The sequence below is a fragment of the Artemia franciscana genome, chromosome 7, assembly GCF_032884065.1.
Source record: "Artemia franciscana chromosome 7, ASM3288406v1, whole genome shotgun sequence".
In the NCBI taxonomy this organism is placed as follows: Eukaryota; Metazoa; Arthropoda; class Branchiopoda; order Anostraca; family Artemiidae; genus Artemia; species Artemia franciscana.
Window position 1 is genome coordinate 12,178,530 of NC_088869.1, and position 18,258 is coordinate 12,196,787.

Sequence of the window (18,258 nt, forward strand, 5' to 3'; positions counted from 1 at the left end):
CTATTTTTCGGAATTCCCGTAATTTTTTTTTCCAACGGAGTTCGATCATTAAGACTAATCAAGATAACTAGTAACATTTTCAAATCAGATCCTGAATTTCAAATCAGATAATAACTTCTCAAGTCTAAACGAAGAACTTGAGCCGCACTAGAGACGGACATCAACCTCCAGTTGAATGGAGGGGCTGTGCAAAATAGCTATCTGTTCGCTATTTTTTTTTTTTTTTAGTACTGTCATTGAAAAGTTTCTTTTGTATCGGTTTTCTTTTGTTTCTGTTACTCCAATATATTACCATGTTGGTGGGTCAAAAATAAATTATTTTATTATTTTATGAAATAAACAAGGGTAAAGAAACATTTCAATTTGACAAATTGTCACTTGGTAGCTTTTTTTTATGTCTTTCAAAATTTTGCATTACTATTGGCTAGGGTTTCATCTTTACTAGGTTGCTCTGAAAGAATAACATGGAATGGTCTCCGTTTGCGGTCTTTCAGTTTTTAGTGGAACCTGGCACCAAACTTAAATATAAAAAAAAACCTAAATTCTTTATAAGTATGTTTTAAGAAAACGTAGCTTTTCACAGTATTTCTTAGAAAACGCAACAATTTTACTGTATTTTTTAAGCAAATACAACTTTTAGTATATTTTTTTTAATGCAAGATTATAATCTTTTCTTAACGTAAGGTTTAGGATTATTAGCTATGATGTTTCGTAGTTTAGCTTATCTATGTTAGTATTGTTGATGTTTCCGAGCGTATTTCGGAATTTTCATCTAAAACAAGTGATTTAAGATGTTCACACATCCTGATGGTTTAGCTTGGTTCTGTTAGCTTTTTTGGTGCTTTGGTTGGCTGCGTTGTTCGTTTCGAAGGCTTTAAATACTGGTTTCAGGATTATAATATTTTAGAAATAATGTTTAGCAGCGTCATCGGAGCTGCGGTGGTACTGATTGTTTTCGTGAGACATCAAGTCACCATCTTTTCCAGTTAGCTTAGCAAAACGTCCCAAAGGACTTTTTTTAAACCGACTTTTGCAATTGATTGGAGCCTCTAACCCCTCGGACGTTGAACAAAACAAAATACTTACAGAATAAGCATCTCATCTTGTTTGAGAGCACTGGCCAATGGCATTCTTCTTAGCCAGTACGATCGAAAAATTTCTTTTCGTTCCTGCCCTGCTTCTTGTGAACTGGATAGGGGAGGTTACAGTTCGATGATAAATCCAAGGACTCTAAAGCAATTGATCAGATACGGTCATTCGGTTTCTCAATTCTATCGATCTAGCTTACGATAGCATTTTCGCAAAAAGTGTTTATATTTTCGATGTATATACTAGGGTTGGGGATTCCTTAGACCTCAAATCTGCCTGTGCCCCCAGATACGGTCAGGGCATCAAGAAGAAGCCACCAATCTTCCCATAAATTTGCTCCTACCAGTGTATCCTCCCAATGAGGCTTGTTCGAGGAGTTTAGTTTTCACATATCTGTATGTTACGTTCACTGCATGGTGTTTCTGGGTCTGCCTCTGCCGCATGTACCGATGGTTGCCAGTGGAGTTCTGAGTGTGGTAATCAGGGATTGTCCTTACGCAGTATGTAGAACTCATATTTTTAAAACGGCCAAAATTTTGGAACACCACGGTTCTTAGGCACGAATAGACCCAAGATCGATCCAGGGACATACATTTATTTTTATTTTAATGTTCTGTGTATTAAAAAAATAAAATAAAGAGGATTCATCCTCTTTCGTAACAATGCTACCTCTCATAAAATATTAAAACCAATATCATTTTTAACGCAATTAGAATAAAATATCTAAAATTCTTAGTTTGTCTTCATTTCGGCTTCTAGTCGACGTTATTTACGAACTGAGATTTGTGAAAAAAAGATTATTGGCAGTGTTTCCCACACATATACAGGGAATGTGCTTCCCATATACACATCCTAAACATACAAACAAGGTATATTCCATCCCGTACATACATATACAAACATAGGATAGACACTGCTTAAAATATGAGATACTTACATTAAGCATTTCATTTAGTTTCTGGATATGCTGCTCCTTGTTATCAACTTCCTTTCTTAATTCTGCATACATTTTGCGATAACGCCCCAGCTCCTCTGTCCGGAAGATAATTATTCATTTATCGTAAGAAAAAAATGGTTCCCCAAAAGTCCTCTTTCGTTCAAAGTTGCCACCCCTAGTGATTGATCTCTAGTGACATCCACGACTAGTAACTATGACTTTCTCTTAACTTGGCGTAATGTTTTTACTACTTACCAAAGTTTTTGTTTTAATTATTTACAAAACTTCAAAAACTAGACGTAGATCATTGAATTTTTAACCCTCAGTTGCCCCAATAATTTGGAGAAAATTTTTTATATAGCCCATGCCCTTTGACTCTCTGGACGTGGCTCCTTTTTTTAAGATTTTTTTTTAAAGATTTTTACGATGACGCCCCAGCTCCTCTGTCTGGCAGATTATTATCCATTCATTTGTGTTAATGAATGAGAACATTTTGAAAATCAAAAGGTTTGTAAAGGTTTTAGACAAAAAAAAACCTGCCAACCTTTTGTTTGTCACATTCTTTATTTGCATTGTACAGGAGACATATTTTCAGCGGTTCCTCTACATTAGAAAATAAAACCTAGTACAAGTTCAAACAAATAGCATAACCAATATTTGGCAAAATAGTTTTGGCAAAAGTAGCAAAATGGGGCTATAGTTTTGGCAAAAGGGACGCAAGGCTGGATAGACATGAACCTGTGACCAGCCACGTACGAAAGATTTATTTCAGGGAGTGGGGGGGGAACGATAATTTAAATTAAGAAATGTCCATACATAAAGAAAATATAGGATTTGAGGAAGACCGGGTCTCAGTAACCCCCTCCAGTACTTACACCCCTACCTCTGAAAGTGTCTGAATAATTCCAAAAAAAATTATTTCTGTTGTAATTTGAAGCATTCAGCGTTTTAACGCCTTTAATAGTTTTCTTAACGATATTAGAGTATATTAATGATTTAATAGTAATTTTAACGATAGTTTTGTCGTTAAAGAGTTCAGGCAGATCCATCTTCAAATTCTTCTTCTGATTATCCTGAATACCTTAGGCAAGGAACAAAACACGATAACCATTTGAGTTTTAATTTTGCTCTTTACTTTCAGTTGAAAAAACTCGTTTTTATTTATTTAATTTCTGTGAACATAATGTCCTGTTTTTTGGCTAATAAATCTGCCTTACCTGACTGAACTTTGATCTTACCTCTTTTTTTTTGAGGCGACTTTCTTACTTTTGAGGTTGATTTTTTCATTCTTGAAGATTAGTGATTTAAGGAGTAAGAAAAAAATGTAATCAATCCTCTCTCAATAGCCTTTTACATGGCAGAATGGTGCTTCACTTGGCAATATGTGGCATAGGGTTCAATTCCGGCTGCCGAGAAGTTAGGCGACCGGTATACTACCTATAATTGTAAAAACAACCCAGCAACTGAAGCGAAAAGTTGTTTTTCTGTTTCTATTCGCTTATTGGTATTTTTACTTCTGAGATGCGTATTCAAATTTTATTGTTCAGCCTTAGGCGTGTTCAGAGTTGTTTTTTTTATGGTCAAACAAATGCAAAACAGTAACTCTTAAAATCATTTCTCTTCACGAATAAAATCTCAATAAACAGGCCTAAGGTTCAGATTACGTCCTGAAAAAAAAAATTAATTCTTTATTTATTCTATTTTGATTTCATTCGAACAATTTGAGCTAACAAATATACCTTAAGTATCACTAATTTTCTGCCTCAAGGTCGTTTCTGATATTTTCACAGTCCTAAGGTAATTGCAAAATACAATTGGCTAAGCTGTTCTAAAAGGGAGGATTGTGGGGTTCTGCACAGGTTGCGGGGGTCTGCCCAGTAAACTGTTTTTGACATTTTTTTTAAGAAGAATCAAAATATCAGTACATTTAGACATAACACGAACAATATGTATGCTGTACTTAACAATATAATAATAATAATAATTTATTTATCACCCACTTCACAAAACAGAGGTTAAGTAGAGTAAAATACAAAAGAAACAAATTTAATCACATACAGAAAAAAGACGGATAAGGCGATGAAAACATCCTAGCCTATAAAGCGCTTCAATAGCTAGCTTCGCAGATAATTTTTCGAAAGCACCAGTAATATCTGTCGCACAATACTTTTTAACCAGTTTTGTATTCCGGTAAGAACGAGGTAGCTATAAAAAAATTTGCAGTACAGGTAATAATTTATGCTAATACGTTTTAGATCACCAGTCAACAGAAGTGCCCTAATACCAGAACAAAAGAGCACAGAATGATCACAAAAATTTAAGTAAAGCCGAATTAGAGCTCTTCTCCTATAGTGTCCACGATTTGCTACAATCTTAGAGTAACCGAGCCTCAGCTTATCACTAATATCTTTGACAGCACGAGACCGGAGGGTATTCAGAGAATCGCAAACTATTATACCAAGCCAACGAAACGATTTAACACGAGGAATACTAAAACCACCGCAGTATAGTGATTCTGACCAATTATTACCGTTGAAAACAAGAAACTCGCACTTGTCAATATTTAGGTACAGGCCAATATCACGGAAAGCAGAAGTAATTGACTTGACTGAACGGGCAAGACCAGACTCAGTTTGATTAATCAGAAGAAGGTCATCCATATAAGCCAGATATGAGATATCAGATAGTCCTAGTAGGCACGTAGTCGAGATTTTTGATAATACATTTTCAATACAAGCATTAAAAAAATATGGCGAAAGAACTCCCCCTTGGCTTACACCACAACGAACACGGATATGACCAAAATAAGAATTATCTAATGAGTTAAGGCGAAGGTAGGAATGGGAGTACCAAAAACGAAGCACGTGAATTACCGACGGATTTACTCCTCTCTGGCATAATGCTGTCCATGCTTGAGTATGATAAATACTGTCAAATGCTTTAGACAAGTCTAGGGTTGTGAAATGAAGTACGCGACGAGTGCGATGGGCATCTTTTAATAAAGAAGTCAAACCACGGTGAGCATGCTGACAGCCTAGCCCGGATCTAAAACCAAATTGATTATCATCATTTAGAGCAAGCTTAGTGATATAAGGTAGTTGGAGGTGTTCAAAATGCTTGCTAAGAGTACAAGCTACCGTTACGGGCCTATATGAACTACAAGAATCCGGATCATTCCCTTTTTTTAGAAGTGACACGAACTACTTAAACACATTTGAAAAAACAGTTGGAGATGAAATACCAGTTCATAAGAATTCGGAACAAGATTCAAAACACTAATCCCATCAATATCCAAAGATTTTGATTTTAAACCCTTAATACATTTAACAATAGCCCACTTTTCAACTGGAATCACATGTCTCTGACATAAACGTGACAACTAATTTTTTTCAAGCAAACATGAGAAACGCTTATGCACTGCATAATTAAATTTCGAAAATATTTTTGAATAATGTTCGATCCAAGATGGACAAGATATAATATCACTAAAACTTGCATCCGGAAACTTGGCAGTGAACTGAAAAATGAAAAAAATGAGAAATTTTTAACTTACGAATGGGTGATCGGATCTCAATGAAATTTGATATTTAGAAGGATCAGAACTCAGAGCTCTTATTTCAATTCCTGACCAGATCTTTTGACATTGGGGGGAGCTGGAGAGGAAAATCTTGGAAAACACTTGGAGTGGAGGAATCGGCATGAAGTAAGGTGGATAGAATAAACAAATGTGCTTGATACGTGATTGATGGAGCCGTACTGGATTCGCTCTCTTTGGGGGAGTTTGAGGGGAGGGGCTCAGTGATTTGGCGAATTTGTGCTTCTGGACGTGCTAGGACGACGAAAATTGGTGGGCGTGTCAGGGAGCTGCAAAAATTGACTTGATAAAGTCGTTTTCTTAGATTTGACCATCTGGGGGGCTAAAGGGAGAGGAAAAATTAGAAAAAATTAGGTATTTATAATATACGAGTGGGTGATCGGATCTTAATGAATTTTGATATTTAAAAGGACATCGTGTCTCAGAGCTCTTATTTTAAATCCTGACCGGCATTAAGCCTCTTATTTTCCTTTTTAAATCAATCTATTGATTCATAGAATTTTGTTAGAGCTCATACCATATGATCCTTTGGCTCTTAGCTCTTCTTGCCTCGTCACAATTGCCATATTAGCTCTTAGTTCTTGTTCAAAGCGTATTCTCCCCTGTTTTCGCTCGCAGAAATAATCTGGAAGTGGTGCTTCTGATGTGAAAATTGTCTTTTTTATATTTTGAATGGCTAAAAATTTCATTTTTCAAACTGGTTGTTACCAACAGTTAAGAAATTAACAAGAAACATTCTTTTGCCATTCTGATGTTAATAGCACGCTACGAAATACCCCAGCTAAACTGTTAGCTTGCCCAATCCATTTATGCTATAAAAAATGGTTTCTTTTACTAGAAACTTGGATCTGCAATTTTTTTGTGCAGCAGATATTGTGTGCTCTTTAATATATCTGTAAACTAATCTGTATATATTATTTTAATTTAAAATCCCCCGGGCTTTTCAAAAAATGAGACGCATATTCATTTACTAAAAACAAATTATCTAATAAATTGACCTCTGAGGAGGTAAATACTAGATTCTAGCATGTTGGAAAAAAAAATGCATCTGTGATCTTTCGTCTGGCAAAAATAGAAAATTCCACATTTTTGTACATGGGAGCTTAGAACAACTGCAGTGGAGTTCTATGATAGGCTGAATCTGACAGCGTGATCTTCATAAGATTGCTTGACTCTTTGGGGTCCCCTCCCCCTTTTTTCGAAAATCGGGCATATTTTCTCCAGCTCGTAGCTTTTGAAGGGTAAAAATGAATTTAATCGAATTTTATATGTTTGGAGTCAGTTTAAGTCATCTTTTTGATCGGTTAACTGTTATCAAAATTGCTTTTTTCTTATAGTTTCGGTCGCTCCTTATTTGCAGTTTGTTACCGAGATATTTGATCTAGCTACCAAGCATGCCTGTGTATTGAGTATGAATTTTGACTGAAATCAAAAACCTAATGTTAGTTAGGTTTTTGTTGCTAATGCTAATAAATGTTAATATTTTGTTAATATTTTAATATTAAAATGTTAATAGTTTGCCAAAACCCTGATGTTACTGTCCTACTAATGTCTGTAAAATCATGGTTGCAGTAATATCGTTTCTAAATAAATTTTTTAATGTGAAAGAATCCATATTTGGCACTGGCTCATGAACTGTAATATTATCAGTGTTAAACTTAAAGTAAAAAGTAATGTCTAAATCTAAAATGTGAAAATTAAAAAAAAAAAACTCGAAAATCCTTGAAAATAGTGGTGGACAGTAAAAAAAAGCAGCTTGTTTTGGTTTTACTTGGTTGTTTCACATTTGCTGTTTTTTTTTCTTTCATAGGCATATATTTTGGGGGTGATACCTGACGCGGGGATGCCATGGATATTCAGTGGTAGCCACAACACTGTGCTGGGTAGAGAATTTAGAGTAGCGAAACCCTATATAGGCCAGTGTATTCTCCTGATGAGCCCTTATGTTGGGTGTTACCTCTGAATTATTTGTCTATATTATTTTTTCTATTGTTTGGTAAATGACGACTTATACTTATTGACGACATGACTGCCTGTCCATGGATTATTCTTTATGGTTGATTGTGTGTGGCTATGCTGTTTGACCTATGTGATTGTATGGATGAGTAGGGTTAGGGCCTCATTCAAGTGCTGGTCTATATTAATCACTAATTTAGGAAAACAGTCTTCCTTTTCTCCTTCTGTCTCTCTTTTTTCTCCTTTTTTTTGTGTTTGTGCTGTTGCATTGGTGATTTCTCTTTTCATGATACCATTGAAATTCTCATACCCAAAAACAATTGCGTGGAGGTTATAAGACCTTCCTCCTGAAAACTCGAGAAAATCATGTTTCAGTCTGTGTATTACATAAAAAAAAACTAGTTTTCTTAACTGAAAGTAAGGAGCGACATTAAAACTTAAAACGAACAGAAATTACTCCGTGTATGAAATGGGTTGTCCCCTCCGAAATCCCTCGCTCTTTACGCTAAAGCTTTAAATTGTTTTAAAAAGCAGAATTGTGGCAAAGAGTCAAACTTTAGCGTAAAGAGTGAGGGATTGCGGAGGGGACAACCCATTTCATACACGGAGTAATTTCTGCTCGTTTTAAGTTTTAATGTCGCTCCTTACTTTCAGTTAAAAAACTAGTTTTTTATGTATTTCTGAACGTTTTTGAATTAATGCATGTTTGATTTTGGCTCTCCAGACATAAACTATTAAAATGAAATCTGCATATTAATTCCATATTTGGCTAAATGGCTTTCTCTTAGTTTTGATCAGACGATTTTGAGAAATAAGGGATGGGGAAGGAGGCCTAGTTGCCATGCAATTTTTCGGTTACATAAAAAGGCAGCTATAAATTTTTATTTTTAACGAATTTTTTATTAGTAAAAAATATACGTAACTTAAGAATTAACTTACGTATCAAACTTTTATATTCTTTAATTTTTATTATGTATATGAGGAGGTTTGTACCCTCGTTAAAACCTCATTCATTACGCTAAATGTTCGTTTTCTCACAATTCTTTAAGAATGACCCCTGCATCAGAAAGGCCGTAGAATAAAAAGTTGAAATTACTAAAAATACTATAGCATAAAGAGCGAGGTATTTATCTCCTCCTAAATACCTCGCTCTTTATGCTAAAGTATTTATAGAGCCCCTCATATGCGTAATAATCTCTGTTCGTTTTAAGTTTTAATGCTACTCTTTACTTTCAATTGAAAAAACTTTTCCATGTTTATTTTTTCTTTGTTTTGTTTATAGTAATTTTAGAAAATCCTGCGCCCTTTTCATTGAATTTCTGTTCCCCCATGACATATTTGTCCAAGGAAAGATCCTCCCACATACATCCCTCCCCTCAACCCCACCCCCAAAACCAAAAAAATCCCCTGAAAACGACTGTACACTTCCCAATAACCACTGTTATATGTAAACACTGGTCGAAGTTTGTAACTTGCAGCCCCTCCCCCAGGGACTGTGGGGGAGTAATTCATTCCCAAAGACATAGTTATTATGGTTTTTGACTATGCGGAACAAAATAGCTATCTCAAAATTTTGATCTGTTGACTTTGGAGAAAAAATGAGGGTGGGAGGGGGCCTAGGTGCCCTTCAATTTTTTTGGTTACTTAAAAAGGGCACTAGAACTTCTCATTTCCGTTATAATGAGCCCTCTTGCGACATTCTAGGACCACGTGTTCGATACGATGACCCCTGGAGGAAAAAACAAAAAAAAACAAACAAACAAATAAACACGCACCCGTGATTTGTCTTCTGGCAAAAAATACGAAATTTCACATTTTTGTAGATAGGAGCTTGACAATTTTGCTATAGGGTTCTCTGATACGCCAAATGCGATGGTGTGATTTTCGTTAAGATTCTGTGACTTTTAGGGGGTGTTTTCCCCTATTTTCTAAAATAAGGCAAATTTTTTCAGGTTCGTAACTTTTGATGACAAAGACTACATTTGATGAAACTTATATATTTAAAATCAGCATGACGATTTGATTCTTTTGATGTATATTTTATCATCAAAATTCCATTTTTTAGAGTTTCGTTTACTATTGAGCCAGGTCGCTCCTTACTACAGTTCGTCACCACGAACTGTTTGATCATTGACGTGTTCTGTTGTTTCCGGTGTTAGCGGGGTACCAGAACATCATCGAGGGCTTTTTAAGGCTCATTTGAATAGTACTAAAGTCATATGCAGCTTTTCACTAAAAACCTACACTTTCTAGTGTCATTGTCCTTTCGTAAAGTCATATAGATAGATTTGATGTTACGTGTAACGTCAAAAATCATGCTAAAATGGTAATTTTAGTTAAATGTTAAATTAATAAACCTGAGATGATTATGATTTTTAGTGGACGGAATGTACATGATTGCCTATTTTAAATAACTAATATTGTAATAAAATCGAGGGAGGGGAGAGATAATAAAAAATTTATTTCATTTGTTAATTTGGATAACGGAATAGCAGCATTGGATGCCAATAAAATTATTATTCCGGAACAGAATAATGAAGTTCATTTTCAATTCGTTTTATTCTATTTATTGCCAGTTGCTTCTGTGTTATCATACAGTACGATAGTCAATAGATATTTTCTACACCTGTGGTTTGGCCATGGAGTAGCAAAGAAATTGTGTATCCGTTCTATATATTCCTTTTCTTATTCTTTAGTTTTAGATTTTTCTTTTCTTTATAAGTTATTAGTTTTTAGGATAATTCTTTCTCAACACTGAACAATTCTTGTTAGACAGTAGTGAAATATCTGTTTGAAGATCTTCCTCTTTGTATTGGCTATTTTGACAGCCAGCGAGAGCCTGTAAAATTTTTACATGCCAAGTGATACTTTCAAGCATTTCAACCACAGGCTAGAATGTCATCACAGGATCTCTAATAACCGAAATGTAAAATATTATGAACACGTTCATTCTAAATTTTGTGTTAGCTTTTCATACATTGTTTAAAGTGAAATGTTTCCCCAAAGAAAATAAAAGTTGCATCGAAAAGACAATGCAGTATTGGTTGGTGCCTTGGTTGTAATAATCGGAAGATCGTGCTTCCGATATCAAAATTGTCTTTTTTGTGGAATGCCATCTAATATTCAAAAATATTAGATGGCAGTATAAAACATAGTTACATTAGAAATTCGATGCTTGCCCAGATATCCTTGGTTGTGTATCTAACGATTTGAAAGCATTTTATTGTCAGACAGTTTTTAATTATTTTTTATTATGCATAGACACAGAGATGACTAGTCGGAGGTTGGCTAATGGATATGCTTGTAGAGAAAAGCCATTGACTTAATATACAATGTCTCAATAAGAGGTAGTAAAGATATTATCAAGTCACATAGAACATTAAGTAATAAAACTAGTAGATTTACTCGATTAATTGAATTGATTCTAGTTAAAATTCAACTATTTGAGACTTATTTTGACATGGTAATGCAGGAGGTATGGTTCGGCTGAAATGCAAAAAAAAATTAGGATTTTGGATCAGGTTGGATAAACTTGAAAACTTAACTTATGCCTGGTGGTTCGACATGGTTATGTGGAGAAATATTTCAAAAAGAGCCACAAATCAAAGGCTTAACTCACAAATCTCGAGCTTAAATTGAGAAAATCTGAAGGTGGTGTTTAAGAAAAGCCAGTGTTCAAAATGAATGAAATGAAGCAAAGAATAAGCTTTCTGGCTGCATAATTCTTCTCAACTTTCGGTTTCTAATGTTTGCTTGCTATGGTACAAGTAAACGTTTTTGGCTACGAGGTTAACCGCCATATATTTCTGTATTTAACCGCCAATATACCTCAGCGGGTTTTCTTTAAAATCTACCATATTGCATAATAGAGATTATTAATATAGATGTATTCTACATTTTGAAACTATATTATTACTTAGTTGTTATGGTGGGTTACTTTGTTTTTTTCTTTCCTTTTTTTTTAATCCATCGATTTCCTAGACCTCTTTTGGATAAAAGCTTTTCCATTTATGGATAAAAGGAAATGAAAACACGTAGATAACTGGCAAAAACTTTGACAGTTTTACTTTGTATTCATATATTCTCATTTCACTTTGTTTATTTATTCAGAAGCGAATTTAGTTACTTATATTTTGAACATGAACTATTATAAAACTAGTTCACCACTAGCCTCAATATGGATGGGGAAGGTAGAAAGACCTCGCAGGGTGAAAGAATAGCACTTGTCAACAGGCCCTTTGTGTGATTTCTAATTTTTTAGAACCAAAAATTAAGTTATTAGTTTTTTTGTTTGTTTTTTTAGGCTGAAATCGTCTATACGTGTTTACCAATCAACTGTTCTGAATGGCTCTACATTGTTGCCTATCGTTCCATATCATTCCTGTTTTTAATATTTTGAGTTTTGTGATTGACTCTCCACATGACTTGTGTATTTAATATTATTAGGACTGTTTTAATAGACCACTTTTTGCTATATGAAATCATACGCATACAACGAATTAATGTATGCGTATGTACTTTTTAGACAAAATTTGATATTGTAAGACATAAATATACAGAGTAAGTAATGAAAAAAAGTATTTTTTTACGAGGGAACATGCTGGTTTGATTCTAGAGTGTCAATCGTGTGGCGGGATACTTTCAGGATAAATTCGTGTTTACTTACAGGTTTAAGCATAGATACTGAGTTGAACGTATTTCAATTAGCATCTGCCAAAAGCGTCTCGCAAAAGCCGCTAATTAGCGATTTTTTTTTTCAGTTAGCCTCTTCCGTATTCAGTTAACCTGTATTCAGTTGACGTATTTCAGTTAACCTCTGCTAAAAACTTGTATCTGCATTTGTCAAGGTCTCGTAACAGCCGCTAATTGGTGATTTTTTTTTTTTTTAGTTAACCTCTTCCGTATTCAATTAACCTGTATTTAGTTAACTTATTTCAGTTAACATCTGCCAAAAACTTGTATCTGCATTTGTCAAGGTCTCGTAAAAGCCACTCGCTAATTAGTGATTTTTTTTTTATTTCCGGTAGGAGGTATCAGGTAGATACAGAATCCTGTCGATAGATTGTTTCTTTTGCCACTGTTTTCAATTGGACGCAGATGCGAGGTTTCCTAATTCTAGCATGTCTGCATTACATTTGGCCGTTGAAAAATGGTGAAATTTCTTTGTTGCCCCTGTAAAATTATATGCTATACTAGGTAGTAACTCAGAAAGTATAGCAAATGGAAAAAAATTGACTACGCCATTGGGTTGGTGATGACGATGTTAGAAGACGTCTCTCCTCGGCTCAAAATTAAATTTGGCAATTCTAGATTATAGCCGATAGATAAGCAACCAATTTCCATTCAGGCTTGGAAAATTAAAGATGCAAAAATTTATTTTATATTTTGTGGCAAATAGATTTTGTCAGTGTATGTACTTATGTTGTTTTTTAAGCGATGTCCTTTTGAATGTAAGTCAATCTTACATTGAATAGTCAATCAGGTCTTATTCCAACAAAACCTGTTGCGAAAACATAAATGTGAACTTGATCAATGTAACCTCTGAGTAGCACTAAATTCTAGGGGATTTCTTGAATTCCCCCGAAAGAAACTGGGCTCTCACAAAATAACATGAAGGAATTGTTGTAACATTCGTGAATTTTTCTTCTCTTAATTCTTTGAAAGATTTTTTACAGCTGGCTTTTCTTTTGGGGAAACTCAGGAAAGTCCCAAGCAATTTTCTTATCAACAATTCAAAATCTCAGGATTATCTAGTGTGGGAAGAAACTTTCAGTGGTTTTCATCATTTGATATTCGAGTGGATCTCTAAATGCTTCAGTTACCTGGCTCAACTTATCTTGAAAATAATAAAGAACATTTGTTCAAAGAGCGATTGTTGACCCTATCCTCCAACTTTTAAGCGATTTTCCCTTTCGTAATCTGCTCGGCCTATTAATTGTTTCTTTATCATCTATGTTTTGATTGTTTCACGCTTTTAGTAGACTGAAAACATGGCCTTCACAGGTAATAGAAAAGAAAACTGTTTTTCTACCCCAGCACTGAATAGAGAAGGCAGGGCAGCAGAACATAGCACACAGACTGTCAGGTTAGCAAATCTTATTTTCGCTGCCACGATTTTTATATTCGAACTCCAAATATCCTAACAGTTTGTCAGGGAGATTTTGGCTAAGACCCAGAAGATTGACTTTGCTTAACCAAAGCTATCCTACGTGACGTTTGTTGTTTCTCTCTTTTACATGTAATAGCTCCCAAATCTCTTGCCAAGAATGTAGGGAAAGGTATGACAATCCAAATGGGATCATTGCATTCAGTGTGCTAGAATTGGTACATTGGGAAAAAATTGAAGTTGAGAAAGCAGGTAGAAAACAGAAATAAAAATTTCAGTGGGAATAAGCACATCATCCTGTGACAGCGCCACGTCTGCTGCAGCTATTTAATCTTGTCTGAAATCCAGTACCTGATAATAAAAAAGAACTAATTTGCTGCCCGTCAAAGTTGAAATATTTTTTCTTATTTTTCAAAATAGCATGCACAAAAAAAAGTTACAATAGGGATAATTTTTTAACAACAAATATTTTTTTTACTGAAGTGAAAAGCGAAATTGAAACTTAAAATGAACAAAAAGTATTGATTTACAAGTTACGCAAGCTATGTCTACAAATATACCTCATTTAACTTGACCTGTGACATTTTCCTATATTTTAGAATTATAAAAACCAGCGCTTTACTGAAAACACAAAACCCCAAAAACGGAATGCATTTCGGAAACAGAATACGTGTTTTATCTACTATTAGCCGTCGGTAGGTCTTTATTAGATTGCAGATAATTTCTGTAGGAAGCTAGGTTCACTGTTTGCCCGATGTTGTCTTTGTTATGCTACTTCTAACATGCTGCATTGCCAAAATTAACCTACCTGCTATAAGTTTGTAGCCTCGTATTAAAATAAGTGAAATTTTATATTTGTAAATTTTGACAGAAAAAAGTAACTGTGACAATCTTGCTTTTGACAGATAAAACGACCAAGTAATGCAGGAAGTACGGAAAAAAGGACTTGCAACACCATTTAGAATAAACTTCCTAACAATAACAGACATGACATACTTTTTCTTCCATTTGAGATTAAGTCTGAATTAGATGAAATGTGTATGGTTAATCCGACAAAATGATTATATATGGCAGCAAATAAAATTACCACCCAAAGAGCCTGTCGAGCGACAGAAGAAAAAAAACTACGTATATTATATTATGTATCCAATGTGACAAAATTATGCATCTCACCCAGTAAAGGTGATGGTGGCACATCTCCCCGAAACAAAATTGTTCCTAGAAATTCCACCTCCATCCCCCAGCCCTGAGGTAAAACAGGGTATTCCTTCGAAACTACGTTCAAAAGTCATCACCTTTGATGATACCTACTTAGAAATCCTCGTTTGCCCTCAGGCTTCAGGCATAAATGAAAGCAAACACAATCTTTTTTTTAGCATCTCTTAACGTATTGACTTGCAAAAGTACTCCGAACTGAAACTCGCTTCAGATACCTGTCTTGTAGTATCACGCGATGGCCTTTAGGTTAGTGATTTGCTGGGAGTAACAGACACTTAACGATTGTACAGAATAAGATTATTTCTTCATTAAGTTTCATTTTCATTCTGTTCTCGCTGCTTTGCCAGGTATAATATCGGCTACATGTATATATTTTCCTGCCCTAGAGATTCGTCAATGACTGAGAAATGCGTCACTTGCTAGAGAAATTCTTTTGCTTGTTATAAAAACACGTATTTTTACGTGAAAGCACACGAGTGCGTCCCACTGGTAAGAAGCTTGAACAAAAGACATCCTTGGTCTTTTGCAGGTTACTTTTTGTCAGTCTAACAATCAAAACCTGCATTAGTAGGCTCAAATGTTCATCGCGATTTTTCTAACTTTACAAGAAAGGAAAAAGTAGTTTTTAAGTATTTTGCGGAAAGGGGTTTGTCACGGAAAAAGGTTTGGAATATATTTTATTGGGGTAGTGTGATTTTTTTGTAGAAGGGGGGTTGTTACAAAAATTTAGCTTTTAAGTATTGTGGATTGACACCTGCCAGAAAATGTTCTTATTTTCTAAAAGCATCAACACCTATGATAAATGATCAAAAGATTTTAATACAAAATTATTGACAATTCCTATAATGATACGAAATTGTTCCTGAACTTTTGACTTCCAATAGCTTAGATGATTTCTGAACCAGGTGATCACGACCCGCAAGGAGGGAAGGGGTTGCTATCCAATACAAAATGTCACAACAGTTAATGGCATGAGGTTGGCATGGCTGTGGTAAGCGCAATTAGTTATGATTTTAACGTGTTTTTAAAACATTAGCATGTTTTGGAAAACATAAGATCCAAAAAGACTTATAAAGAACTCGCGTCACAAATATTAAATATTAAATAAAATTAAATATTAAATATTTATATTTTTAAATATTTTTTTTTTTTTAAAAAATCTTTATTAAATAGTATTATTATTAAAAAAATATTACACAAAATTCTTTTTTTTTTTTGGTTCAGCACTCTTGGTCTACTTTTGAATATTTTTCTTTCAAAAGATCAAATTGACTAAACTCAATATAACGCCCACATTCAACATAATCACTGCGCTCAAAATAATGACACCACACAAACATAACGGACGCTAATCTGCAACACCAGTTACAATTTACAACTACACAGAACTGAGATTACTTTGAAAAATCTAAGTAAAAAGAGTAGATTCAATTATCTCACTAGAGAAATAAATATTTCTAGTGATTTCATATTTTATGTTTGATATAAATTTATATTTAGCATATGATTTTTTGTTATTTATTTTGTTATTATTGTATTATTTATGCTCACATGTAAGAATTAAAAAAAAATAAAATAATGAATTATGTTCCAATTTTTTGCTCCAAATAATGTCCACAGTGGTTATAATCCTAAAACGGGGATTGTCCGTGGAGTTGTGATATACTCCTAAAATGGACTGCGAAATCATTGGGTTGGGCAAATTTGATTTAGATTAACATCATCCTATATCGTTGAAAAAAAAACAGACTCAAATAGAATAAAAGGTTTATTTGCATAGATTTCTTTACAGAAATAACAAAAAAGCAACCTCTGATAACAACAGTAGATAATGATTTGGTCTTGCCAAACTGTGAGCACTGCTGCGAATTAAAGGTACAGATTCCCATGAGGTTGAATACAAGGAAGTGGCTAGCAGAAAACGTAAAAGTCAGACTAATTTTGATTATATTTCACAACACTGGAATCATAGATAACGCATATAAATGATCAAACCCATAATATGGTACAAAATCAGACCAAAAACCTGAGATTATATACACGTATTTTACCCGTCAGGCCGAACTTGTACGCAAAGAATAGTTACTAAACTAAACCAAGAGGGCTTAAAACACACAAATTTCTTTTAAACATTTTTAACTTAAAAAAGAAGTTGCAAAAACATATTGATCGATCAATTAAAATGGAAAGTTTCTGTTGAGCTAGTGGTTTATCATTAATTAAATAAAAAATCTCACTCGAAATATGTATTTTCCGGAACTCAAATGGATTATTGCAAATCAAACACTATTGAGAGCATTAAACCTGTTAGAAACAATTGACCATTTCTAAGAAAATAGATCACATAGCGTTGACCAATAGACCATACCACAAATTTTCACTTTCGAGTATTTTTTTTCTGTGATTTTTTAATAGATTAGTTTATATAATAATAATTATAAGACCTTTTTCAGTTGACCCCCCCCCCCAAAAAAAAAAAGTGATAAAAACAAAATTTGATCATGGCCGCTTCTTGTTTATTGCAGGGATTAGATAATGAACATTAATTTCTACTTTTGAAATTTGAAAAATATCGCTGTCTATTTCCTCTTTAAAATCAACAGCTGAAGTTCGACTTTTAAGGTCCACGAGCAATTATTAATAAAACACTTTTGAAATTAATGGAAATAGCATCATGGAATTAATGAATTAACTTTCATCAATGGAAATAGCATCATGCACAACTTCTCTTTCTTAGCTTCGAAACATCAAAAGCAAAAATAGCGCTGAAAGACGACAATAGAATCATTTGAAGCATAATCGACTTAAACTAAGTAATTTAGGATTTATAATTAATAAACAATCTATTTCCCAGAATAATCTTAATAGATGAAACAATACAAACGATACTTTGAAAGTTTTTTAACTTGTGCCTCCACCTTTCCAAAACTCAAAGATTCCCATGTATACTATACAATAACACCTAAAAAAAAACATTAGCAAATTTATAGATATTTACTTCGCTTTGTCCAAGGCGATCGCACCACTCAATGTGTTTTTAGCAAATTAACTAATTGCTTCTTTTCCAGGTTCCGTTTTAAGCCCTTAAATGTGACACCTTGTTCCTTATTATTCGCCAGCAGAAAATGGTAAGTGAAAATTCTTAAAACTGGTTGAAAACAGTCATAAATACTTATCTTATTCCTGAAACGACATTGTTTTATGTATCCTCCCCCCCTCTTCTAATGGAGTAACATGCAGCCAATAGTATATATTCTTCCTACTATGTTTTTCAATATATATTCCCTGCTCTATTGTAAAAATACAGTGGAAATATACATCTTGCGCTTTATTAAGAGGAGATGCAATTGAAGTAGT